The sequence below is a fragment of the Amphiura filiformis genome, chromosome 6 (assembly GCF_039555335.1).
Source record: "Amphiura filiformis chromosome 6, Afil_fr2py, whole genome shotgun sequence".
Lineage (NCBI taxonomy): Eukaryota > Metazoa > Echinodermata > Ophiuroidea > Amphilepidida > Amphiuridae > Amphiura > Amphiura filiformis.
In genome coordinates, this window is record NC_092633.1 from 31840919 (window position 1) to 31853193 (window position 12275).

At 37.5% G+C, this 12275-nt stretch overlaps 1 long non-coding RNA gene across 3 annotated transcripts in view; it reads right to left on the reverse strand.

Annotated features, from left to right (window-relative positions):
• Positions 1 to 2715: 2715 nt before the first annotated feature.
• The window catches only part of LOC140155281 (uncharacterized), a 245989-nt gene continuing 236429 nt past the window's right edge, over positions 2716 to 12275 (reverse strand). For all 3 annotated transcript variants that reach the window (XR_011859367.1, XR_011859366.1, XR_011859368.1), the window contains one exon: positions 2716 to 10525. This is a non-coding gene — a long non-coding RNA (uncharacterized lncRNA). The remainder of the gene's footprint in view (positions 10526 to 12275) is intronic.

A 12275-nucleotide genomic window follows, 5' to 3' on the forward strand; every position in this document is an offset into this window, starting at 1 on the left:
TGAAACAGTTAAGATTAGCGATATGCTAATCTTAAGGGCGATAGGGTGTTCATTTTGGTAGTAAACACGCCAAAGTTAAGTTCGAGAGCTTAAAATGGCGGAAATGCAGTTAACGGTGAGGGGGTGGGGAGGTATTTGGTCCAGAGAATATCTTGCAGGCTTTAGTATTGGAGAAAAAAAATTATTAGTTTGTGTAAGGTGCTCAGAAAATTGTGACAGGCGAAATGTGCACAGAAGTCGTGACGGTAAGAAAATACCAGATGGCGACATCACTACACTAAAATGATTGATATGATCATTTTAAGACCAGTTGTAGAATGATTCGTACGATCATTTTAATGAGGTGAATAGGTTGGGTGAGCTCACTGACTGAGCTGAAAAGCACAGGAAGCAAGGCAGGAGTCTTCAAAAACTAAGACTGTAAAATACTGAACGGCCTCGTGACTATCACAAAAATAACTCAATATTATTATAACCACGTCATGGGCAATAAGGAAATGATGGGAATAAAAATCCTTTTTGCGGTAGTCACATGACGTATCATTGCATTGCAGTTGAATATGTTGAGAAAACATGATTTGTGCACAGAAATGTTTCTATCATTAAAACGTTTTCAAGAGCGATATCAACTCTATTGAATGTGAAACCAATTATTTTGAGCGGATATCACATTTGATCATTGTAGAGCATGTTAGGCGATTCAGACTTTACATGGTGTATCACAATAAATAACAGTTTGAAAAATGTCACTGGATTTAAAAGTATAAGGTGTTTGGTCAAAATGGTACGGCGAATTTAATACCTTATCTATTACGTAATGTCGAACCCGATTGAATGTTAGCTCATCAAGAAGAAGAGGAGGAGGAGAAGGATGAAGACAGAGAAGAATGAGAAGAAGCGGGAAAGGCGAAAAAAAAATTAAATATCAGGCAGTATGCAATGAAATGTTTTGTATTATCGCACTGTTAAAAGCCCGGTCACACTATGACGGACGATAAGCAACGAAAGGTGACGAACGTGAAAATCACAAAATGTTGACGGCAAAGCGACGGCAAAAAGAGGAAAAACAAGATTCGCTGACGAGTGGGAACGACCTTCAGCGACAACACGACGGCAAGGGACGAAAGGCTGCGGCAGGAAACGGAGACTTGCGCCCAAAACCGGACGTTGTCTGGGCGTCGAGTGACGATGTCTCGACGGAGCCCGGCAACAAGCAACGAGATCAGACAGCTGGCAGCGGATTTGCTTGCGGCAAGGAACGGCAGCTGATGGTGGATTGCGGCGATGATGACGCGACTCAGCGGCCGACATCAAAGCCTGTTTGTGTGCGGGTCGTATAGTCCATTTTGGCGTTTCCACTCTTCACAACGTTCTGATCATCCACTCAAAAATATCAATGATAATCAAAAATATTAACATCAATATCAACAATAATCAAAAATATTAAAATCAATATCAATAATAATCCAAATTATTAATATCTATATCAATGATAATCAAAAATATTAACATCAATATAAATAATAATCAAAAATATTAAACATATCAATAATAATAAAAAAATAATATCAATATCAATAATAATCAAAAATAGTAAAATCAATGTCAATAATAATCTAAACTATTAATATCTATATCAATTATTATAATCAAAGATATTAATAAGAATATCAATAATGATAAAAATTAAAATATCAATAATAATTTAAAAAAATAATATAAATATCAATAATAATCAAAATATTAAAATCAATATCAATAATAATCCAAACTATTATATCAATATCAATAATAATCAAAAATATTAACATCAATATATGAATAATTATCAAAAATATTATCATCAATATTAATAATAATCAAAAATGTTAATATCAGTATCAATAATAATCAAAAATATTAACATCAATATCAATAATAATAAAATATCAATATGAATAATAATCAAAAATATTAACATCAATATCAATAATAATCATAAATATTAATATTTTTCATTATTATTGATATTCCTTTTTATATGAACTTCAAAATTGCATCGTGCCGGACAGTCTATTGAAATCAATAACGTCAAAAATGTCAAAATCGCACAAAAGGTTAAAATCGTGGACCATCGTTTAAAAATCGTAACCCATCGCAGACCACCAATGCCGCAGGTACTCGCAATCGACCCGCCATCAAAAGTCAACATCCGTCACCCTCCGGCCAAAATTCGTAAGTCACTGTCGCACCAAGATCGTTACAATTTCGTTACTTGCCAGAATGTGTCGTCAGGTTTCGAGATGTGACGTTACTTGCCGTTGTTTTTTCGTCAATTGTCGTTGACAACGACTACCAACGAAATTGTGACGACCTCAAAACGACTAAAGACGGCTTCGTACGGCATGGAAACGTCAAAGAAATGAGGGTTGCGGTCTCCTACGAAATCTGAACGGAATCACAATTACTACTTTTGCCGTCACAAAATTTTCAACATGTTGAAAATTTGCCGACGAACGCGACGAATAATTTCGGCCGTCTGCGGTCGCTAACGGATTCGTCAGCGACAACTAACGGCAACACACGATGAGTGACGGTAAATTCAAAATTGAAATTCGCAGCTTAACGTCGCTTGCCGTTCAACCCTATTCGTCATAGTGTGACCGGGCCTTAATTTCTCGCTTTAAGAATGAACAAAAAAGATTTTTAAAACACAAGATATGATTGTTAGTGTGAAGAAGGTTTCATTTTTATTGTATTCACATATCATAGAATGGTAAAGCTATTAACAGATTCAGAACAAATTCCAGATTTGTAACTAGTTAACAGGTTAAGTTTAACATGCAATACGGGATGGATATATAAAACAACTTTCATGTTATAAAAAGTTAGACACTAAGTATAAAGATACTACATCTACTTTGAAAGATATAATACGATAATTGGTTAATGATGTAGTTGACAAGTTGATAAGAACGAGACATTCGTTTAAAAACTATAAATAAATCGAAGGACTAGACGACAATCTAAAGCAAATGTTGCTTCAATAGCTTCTGATGATTACTCCCTCTTATAGCGCAAAATTACGAATATATTGGAACAAATTAATGAGGTTTTGTTGGAGGTTGGATGAAAAGTGCTATTAAGTACATTAAATGGTTTATTTCCATCTCATAAGAATTGTTTCCATTTGGAATCAACTTACAAATAATATTCATACCACTTTTGTCGTTCTATGTTACAATCAAAGGTTGAAGATTTAGCTGTCGGTGGGCTAAATGTAGAATCGTGTATAGTACTTTTCCTCTTACCACATCTCTCTTTTTCTCTTCTGTGTTGTCCAGCATTATTTACGTTTTGACTGCCTCGGACACATTATTTCGATATAAACGATTCGACATTACCCATTATTCTTGAAATATGTGAGGGCGCTCTGGTACGTGCTGTAGCGGACTCGGACTTATGATCGAAAGCTTGCGGGTTCGAACCCCAGGCCCAGCGGTGTCAAAATGTTGTACACTTTGACATTGGACTTATCCTCTATTGTCTCTCTTCCCCATGTCTATAAATGGGGCCCATCATATCCTATATATGTGGTGCTTGGAAAGCAAATCAGACCGATTGTCCGGGAGGTCAATACAGGAAGGAATAAAATGCCAATGGAATTTAAGCACATAGGCAGCTCCATTTGAAACTCACTCTCCCTCGGGAGAAGATTCAGGTTGAATGTTCCTCAGAGGGTGTATGAAATTCAAATGAAGTTGCCTGTTGCGCTCTTCCATTTGACATTCATACTCCCCCTGTGGAAGATATTCCCAAAATCCTGAGCATTGCTCCGGAACAACATTAAGTGTGTCCAAAGTCGATACCCAGGGAAGTCTACTCGATCGAAAACAGATGCATGCGCTTTGTCCACGGATGACAACCAACCACATAATTATTGCACTCCACATCTATTCTTAACCCTAACACCCAACCCTGATTTTTGCTATCGGAAGTTAAAGAAGAAACGAAAACGGAGAGAAGATGAAGAAAGAAGTCACTTGGCACCCCCGGGATTCGAACCTTAGACCACCCGCACGCCAAGCACACGATCATCGACCGATAGCCACACGGGTAACGCTGCCCCGGGCAGTGATTCCGTGAGCATATAGCACTTAGGGATGGTTGCGTCATCGGAGACCCTGGGATTCACGCATGCGCAGTGCCTTTTATCGTGGTATTTTGTGGTATTTATGGGTGTCACCTCATATAGACTACAAGAGTGGCATTACCATGATTCCTACATGTAGTATTACCTGTGTTAGGCATACGATTCAAGCATACATTTCAGAGTATAGGCTTGTTTAAAAATATTGGATAAATGAATTACTGGTATTAGAAATCAAACCCTTCATAAATATATAACATCAACATGATTAAGTATGGAAATCTATTGTATATTTCAAAACCACAAGAATGAGTTATGTACATAATTATAAAAAATAGTCTTTAAATATCTTCATCATACATGCTTTTACAGCTTGTTATGGGACACCCTGTATATACATGATTGTAACACTATTATCATAATAGATTCACCTTAACAACTGGACCGTGTGTAACAAAAATACATGTACAATATTTTGATATTGAAGAAAAGGCGACTGAAGCAATACAGATTTCAGTGCTTTCTTCTTAAATTATACCAAAGAAATTCGTATTTAATAATATTCAACATTTACTTCAACCACGCCTGAGACAGCTTTGTAACGCGTCTGCCCTCCATCCTGAGCACACTAGACACAGCGAGTACTTCTACTAACATTTGACTATGGTCCATTTGGCTTCTTTGAGACAGTAGCGTCCGCTTGTGATGCAGTTGCGATCAAAGGCGGTGTGTCTGTTCGCGCCGCATCGCGCGCTACAGATGTACCCCTTTGATCGCTTGCGCATCACACGCGGATACTGCTATCTAAGACAGCAAAATGGACCACATACATAATTGGTGTGCAATTCCAGAGTGCCGACGGCGTACAGCGCCATCATGTGATATCGCGAGCTAACATACCGCGGTTACGACTGTTAACTTGTAGTTTGTTCACAGATAGTAGTTTGTTCAATTCGTAATAGGCAGGATTGGTGAACTGTTCGCTTTGCGTATTGCGCAATGATGCGCTTTTATTAATTTACGTAGGCGTAAGTTGGGCTTTTATTGATGCGCGAAGTAAAAAAAACCCGAACCATTCCTACCTATTTCGAGCTGATCGTAGTATGATGCATTCTACTATAATACTTAAAGTCATAAAGTATGATTTGGTTAAACTTTCTTTGCCAAAAATAACATAACATAAATATAAACAACTGTTAAGTAGCTTTCTGATCAATTTTAGCCGAAATAATGAGGTAAAATTAAGAAAACCATTTAGCCGCTTAACTATGGAACTGTAGAAATTGGAGAATAAAACTGGGGTATCCATTCCCCAGATTTAGGCCTTTTATGAAAACTCTAATTTTTTTCTAATTTAAATTACTTCAGGGTTAGTCTTTCACATGTAATTTAGTACACCATAGGGCACTACTATCATGCAATAAGTAGAAATTCGAGGAAAAATTGAGGGCGTCGTTGTGGAGAAAATATATTCCGAAGTTTTCAATAAGCGCAGTCATTTTGGGACAAGAAAGAGTATCAAAACCAATACTCTAGATCCTTAATTGTATCATATTTGTTACAAAAAGTCACATCAGAACTTAATATAAGTTGAATAATTGCCGGATCGGCTATTTAGATAACGATCTTTCATAAGACAAAAGGTTGGCCTGTTCATGTACTAAGTGGCTAAACAAAATTACAGGACCCCTTTGGTATATTGCAAATTACCTTATCGGTAAATCCCATAAGCCTTTGCGAGTACACCTTAGTCGTCATTTAACGTCACGCCGACTTGCAATGCGCAGTAACGATGTTCGATAAATGATGTGCGTATCGGCGCAGATCGCCGTGACGTCAAATGACGACATCTCAGGTGTACTCGCACAGGTTTATGGGATTTACCAAAAAGGTCAATTCAAAGGATTGCTGCAGAATATCAGATTTACAAATTAATTTTTTACAAAATAATACACTCAGCAGCAGGTAAGAATTGACCCACTCGATAAACCGACTTCTCAGTGCCAGAAGTGGGTTAGTGCAATATCTGCCCTGTGAATATTTGGAAATTTACACACAGTATATTGTACCCATCTACACATGGCAGCTAAACATGGCAGCTATTGCACTTAGCCACTTCTGGCACTGAGCAGTCGAAACGTTGTCTTACGATGATCTGGCCATATCATTTATATAGAGTTGAGAAACAATCAGTCTTTAAATGGATAGAAATAAATGGTAAGCCCAACCAAGTCAACAACGTAATTGAGCAGACCTAATCATAACTATATACAAACAATACAAGGCTCCTCCATAAGTAGATATAAGAAAATTCTGTCTCGCATCTAAGCTCATCTAGTAGATTCTGGTCTTCAAGTATTGGCAATTAGATCATACAATTTGATTTTCGCGCTTGTCGCAAGACATGAGTTTCTTGTAAAGCATTGCGGCAATTCACAACGTGTTGCAAAAATTCCACAACGCGTTGTGGTATCACCCAATCAGACAGTGGCGTAGCGTGGGTCATCACATGGGGGGGTAGGCGGGCTGGGCACCATATCTGATTGGGGGCACAAGCCGTTTTTCGGCAATTTTCCTATGGGATTTTTTCAAATTTAAGATCGATTGGGGGTGTGTCTGTAGGGTGTAGCCACTGCAATCAGAACACTGTATTTCTGCCAAATGAAACTGCATTCGCAACCTTTCCACTGCGCAATGTGACCTTTGTGACCGGCCTTTGTGGAAAGCTGCGGCTGTGATGGGTGATACCAATACGTGTCGTGAAATGGAAAGCCTACTAAGCGTTGTGGAAAGGTTGATTTTGAATTCAATGTTGATGCAGTGTTATGATTGAATGGGCTATTCCATTTAAAATCCACACTACCCCTGTGGACGATTTTGGAGATACCTTCTACAGGGGGAGTATAAATTTCAAATGGAATGAACATATTACTAGCAGTTCCTTTTGAAACTCACCCTCCCTCAGGGGATGATTCAGATTGACTCTTTCTCAGAGGTTGTATGAAATTCAAATGGAGCTGCCTCGTGTTCATTCCATTTGAAATCCGTACTCCCCCTGTAGAAGATATTTCGAAAATCTTCCACAGGGGTAGTGTGGATTTTAAATGGAATAGCCCAATGATACCACAACGCGCTGTGAAATTTTATAAACGCGTGTCTCAATACACTATGAATCGCGTGGGTTGTACGATAAACGTTAATGTGATCAATTACAGTTATCTTGAATAACGCTTGCAAATGCAGCACACAACCTACGGCACACACCAGCAGAGAGATGAACATCTGTAAGGTGTTCCATGGTTATTAGCATCCCATCGATGCAATGTAACAAACTATAACAGTCTCCATGGTATTTGTAAGTTTTGATATGATTAGGCTATCTTTATCTTAGAATTATCTTAACTTCCAATAAAACAAACTCAATTTCCGCATAAATTATAGACATTGAACTTCATAGTGTACATTATATTAGAAATGTTTTGGCATGCACCGATGCTAATCCTTTTGGGCATTTCATATCGAAATTGAACCGTTTCGTTTTGATCTGGATTATAGTATACCGTGAGAATGGCCCATTTGAATGTCGAAGTATCTGTAAATCTCGCCAAGTGCTAGGTTAAGTTGCATATTTAAAATTGATGAAGAGTATAAGTACATTTCAAGCTTGTGAATAATGCACTTCAAACGTTGTAAAATTAATCTTCAGATGCATTAATAACTACTTACAAGTTCCACAGTTGCTAGTGAAGAGATCTCTTTACTAAAATTTGCTGTAGTAAATTATTATAGTTAAAGGAAAAGGACCATAATCAGTTTTGAACGGATTATGCATACGTTTTGCTTTCATACCGTTATAAGCATGTTCGCCGTAAATATATTTGAGTTGATGCATCAGGTTTGTTAATCAAATACATTTTTTTTAACAGATTTTGATTAACAAACCAAGTAAATATTTGACTCACTAATGTTTTGGTGGAACAACGCTAATGTGTTCTAGGATCATCAGAGGAAGCTTATGATTGTGTAATTAGATCTGATTCGGGGAGAAGTCACAGGGCGGTGCTAGCTCCTCAGTATTTTGTAAATATAATTTCTCCCATTAAATTTGATTTGAAAGGACATTGATCCTACCATAATGTGAATCGGTCTCCATTGCACTATTCTTACTATGAAAAATCGTGAACAGCCAAGTCAATTTTGTTTAAATTGAGTACGAGTAAAACTAGACCGCACGCAAAAAAATCAATTTCCGAGGAAAAGGACAACGTTCGGGCACGGTTGTTTGATGGCATGTAAAACTGAATCATTTTAAAGAAAAGTTGAACAATGATGGCGCTATTTATCTAAAATCGTGTTTGCATCTTAACAAGGGGTAAACACTTGTAAAATGGTATTTATCCTGAAATGTAAGGTATAACTCATATTATTTGGCTAATTTAAATATAAAATATATGTAAATAGCGCCCTCAATTTGCACACAGTTTATAGAATTAAAATTACCACAAAAAAGCAGAAAAAGATGAACAATTTGATATAGAAACGAAAATCTATCTTAAAAATTAATAAATGATCACATCAAACAACCGTGTGGGACCGGTGGTGTAGTTCGCGAGCCACAAAAGTCGTTGGACCTTGTCTTAGAGATTCGATTATGTGTAATCTTTTCCGGGAAACTTTTTAAAAACCAAAATCAAAAGGCCAAACCTAATGTGTATTATTGCATAATGGGGCCACAAGTAGATCTATTTAATCGTTCACGTGGCCTTTTGTCTTGTAAAATCTATATAAGTACGCGAAAATATGTTATATTGGTTTCCAAGAAAAAAAATCTTAAAGCATGAGATTCGACTGCTCAGTGCCAGAAGTGGGCCATTGCAACAACTGCCATGTGTAGCTGCCATGTGTAAATGAATACAATATACTGTGTGTAAATTGCCAAATGTTCACAGGGCAGCAAATCGCACTTACCCACTTCTGGCACTGTGAGTGTGTAGTCGACATAATCAACGGTCACTACAAAGCAAACAAGGACGTCTCATTTCATTTCCATCATGGTACGTTTGATCCGCGTAAAATTACAGTGTCTTTATCAAAAATGTAACTTAATTAATTTTATACATTGTTCAAATATTGATATGCAATGTTTAATTCATAATCACAAGTATTAGAAAAGTAAGTGTGAATAAATACAATGTAGACTTGTATCACATCCGAGAATCATCAGTTTCGCTTAACTGCTAACCCGCAAGGCAGATACGGGATCTCCCTAGTGACACGATTTTCCTTCAACAAACATTTCCACGTTTGGGGACTGTCCATCCATACAAACATTCCACTTAAGTTCCTCGGAGCGTTTATGTAGTGTCTATACGCTGTAAGCCGTATGTTAGATGCATCCAGGCGCTGATCATGTTGAAGTCTGTAAGATACACCACTTTGGGTCTTGTGACCGTAAAATCCTAAAAGACCGTTTAACTTGTGTGTTAAATTTGTGAAAAAAGCAAATCGAATGTCATGCCGCGTATCTGCCGACGTAGAGTTCACAAGCCGAAGCTTCCAACTATTTTGTTTCTTCGGTGTTAACACACTTCCCCAGTGTAGTATGTAGTATGTTATAATATGATGCGTTTACTTTCCCAGCAGGTAACAGAGGTAATTAGTTTGAACAGTACTGCCTCCACCCAAAGTACCATCGACATTGGGGCAGCCGAGGGCCGAACCTTTTACCGTATGACATTTAGAGTCGACGTCTGCACTACTGCCACACGTCAGCCCGTGACATATTCCAAATAGGCAATCGTTGATAATAAACTCCGTGTAGTGGTTTGCTTTGTTCATTCCGATTATATACTTCCTATAAAAAATTCGAAGTGGTGAAATTAGGTACATTATGAGAGATTATAACTAAAGCAAAATAACGACGGAGAAAGAGACCACTTGAAATCATATTGTTGAGTCCAACTACGTTGTTCGGACCAGTTGAGAGATTATAGGATTGAGCTTGAAAGCAAAAAAGTTATGTAGGCACTGAACTGCTTTCTTGATGATTCAAGGATTGGGAAACAATTTGCTTGGAATAATTGTATCACGTTATCCTTAGTTTAAATTCAATACGAACATCTTTGTGGTAGTATTCACGAATTTGCTTTCAGACTTCAATTAACTATATTCTGACTAAATAATTCTGACTTAATGGTATATCCATCACTACACACTCTCTTCGTAAATTACCATACTTGATAACGCGCGTGGTTTTCATATCGTTATTCTGCATTTGGGACAGTGAGGCAGGTTCAGGTCACAAGATGTGCTCGTCCACTCATCTCGTCTTTCATCCAAAAGCTTTAGCATCCACCATTGTTTATCTCATAAGCTCGGCCCTCTATCCAATGGTACCTACACAAATTAATAAAATAGTAATAATTATTCTTATGTTGAATAGAAACATGCCGTAAAAAGTACAACAATACATAATTTAGTCGTCGTAATCGTCGAATGGGAGTCACCGGCCTTGGGCTACCGTGCTACCTTGATTTTTTTTGTTGATACTGGCCCCCTATATCAACAAAAAACACCAAGGTCGCAGGGCCGGCAAGCCCGAGGCTGGAGACTCCCATACGACGAATAAACACTCAAAGTGTGACCCCAATACAATTTCCCCGCAGGCCAAGAAAGCAATGAGTAAGCATAAGGGTGACGGGCTGTCTCTAAATGTTAAAAATTTGTGTAACCTTAATGTAACGACCTTGAAATGTAATGTAACTTATAAAAATACAGTTTACTATGGTGTTAAATATTCATTCACAACATTTAAAATACATACTAAAGTCCATTAACAACAACAGAGGGCGCTATCACTCTTTTTCATAAATTGCCGCATATGATCAGTTTAAGATCAATTGTAAACTGTCTATATAAGGCAGTATAGCTGGGAGAACAGGTCGCAACAGCCAGTAATGACGATTGTGCACGTACGAAATGAAAACGCGAACAACGCAGAAAGTGAACAAAATGTGTCATGTCAGTTTTAAAACATACTAGTAATATGATCCATTTTGTTTGTAAGAAATCATTATAGTAAAGCAACACTCTGAAAATTTGACTTCATTCATAAGTGCTGATTTTCATATTGAAATGTATGTGCGATCGGCCGTATAAAAAGGTTGATTGGCATCTTTGAAACAAACTTTCACGTGCAACGTTCGAATGACGTCGAAAGCGACAATAAACGCGGTTTTTCCAACGCGACAAAGTTTCCCCACGAAAAAGTATCATTTTGAAAATAGAATCATGATTGTTGTTGTAACAATAATTTTCGGAAAGCACTGAAAATAATTGATCTTAAGTAACATGTTAGTCCTTTTTGAATTAAAAGTTGTATAGAGAGACTGTATAGTCGACCTCTTGTGACGAAATTATGATGTAGGCTACAACATTTGGTCACAGAAAGACTGCATAATTTTTAGATGACGTTTGTACAATCGTTGTTTGAGTATGTACGTCCGAATGAACGGGCGAATGAACGTCCGAATGAACGTCTGAATGAACGGGCGGATGAACGGGCGTTAGGCATTAACCTTTCTAATGTTAAACGACCCTTTTACTTACTAGACTATTAGTAATTTACTCGGGAGTGACGCTGATTTTGTGCACACCTAGTGTATCAATGGCCTTTAAGCACCACAGTACGATTCTAAACAGTTATTCGTTATTCCTATGCAATCAAATGGCTTGAGAATAATAAACTAGCTGCTGTACGTTTTCTATTATCGTCTCCGATTACGATCAATGCAGGAGCAGCTTTGCAGTTGCCAGATGAAGTCCAATGATATTGGATGAAATAAGTGTATGGGTTCGAGCCCCACAAGCTCCTGAGTATATTACATCTTGGTTTCCATCTTCCATTTTAGATCCTTGTTTTTATTCCATGTGGAATAGGGCTATTTTGTTTTTTCTCGAACGCTCAAATATTCCATGTGGTAGGGCCTGTCGAAATTTTGATTCTCCCACACATTTTGATATACTAGTGGACAATATTTGAAAGAGCGTCTGACAGTATATAAATGTGATTATTATTATGGTGGGAGGAGCAGGTTTCCGTAGAACAGTGTTTCTTTTTTTCGTCGCCTAAGTGAGTGATTTTACG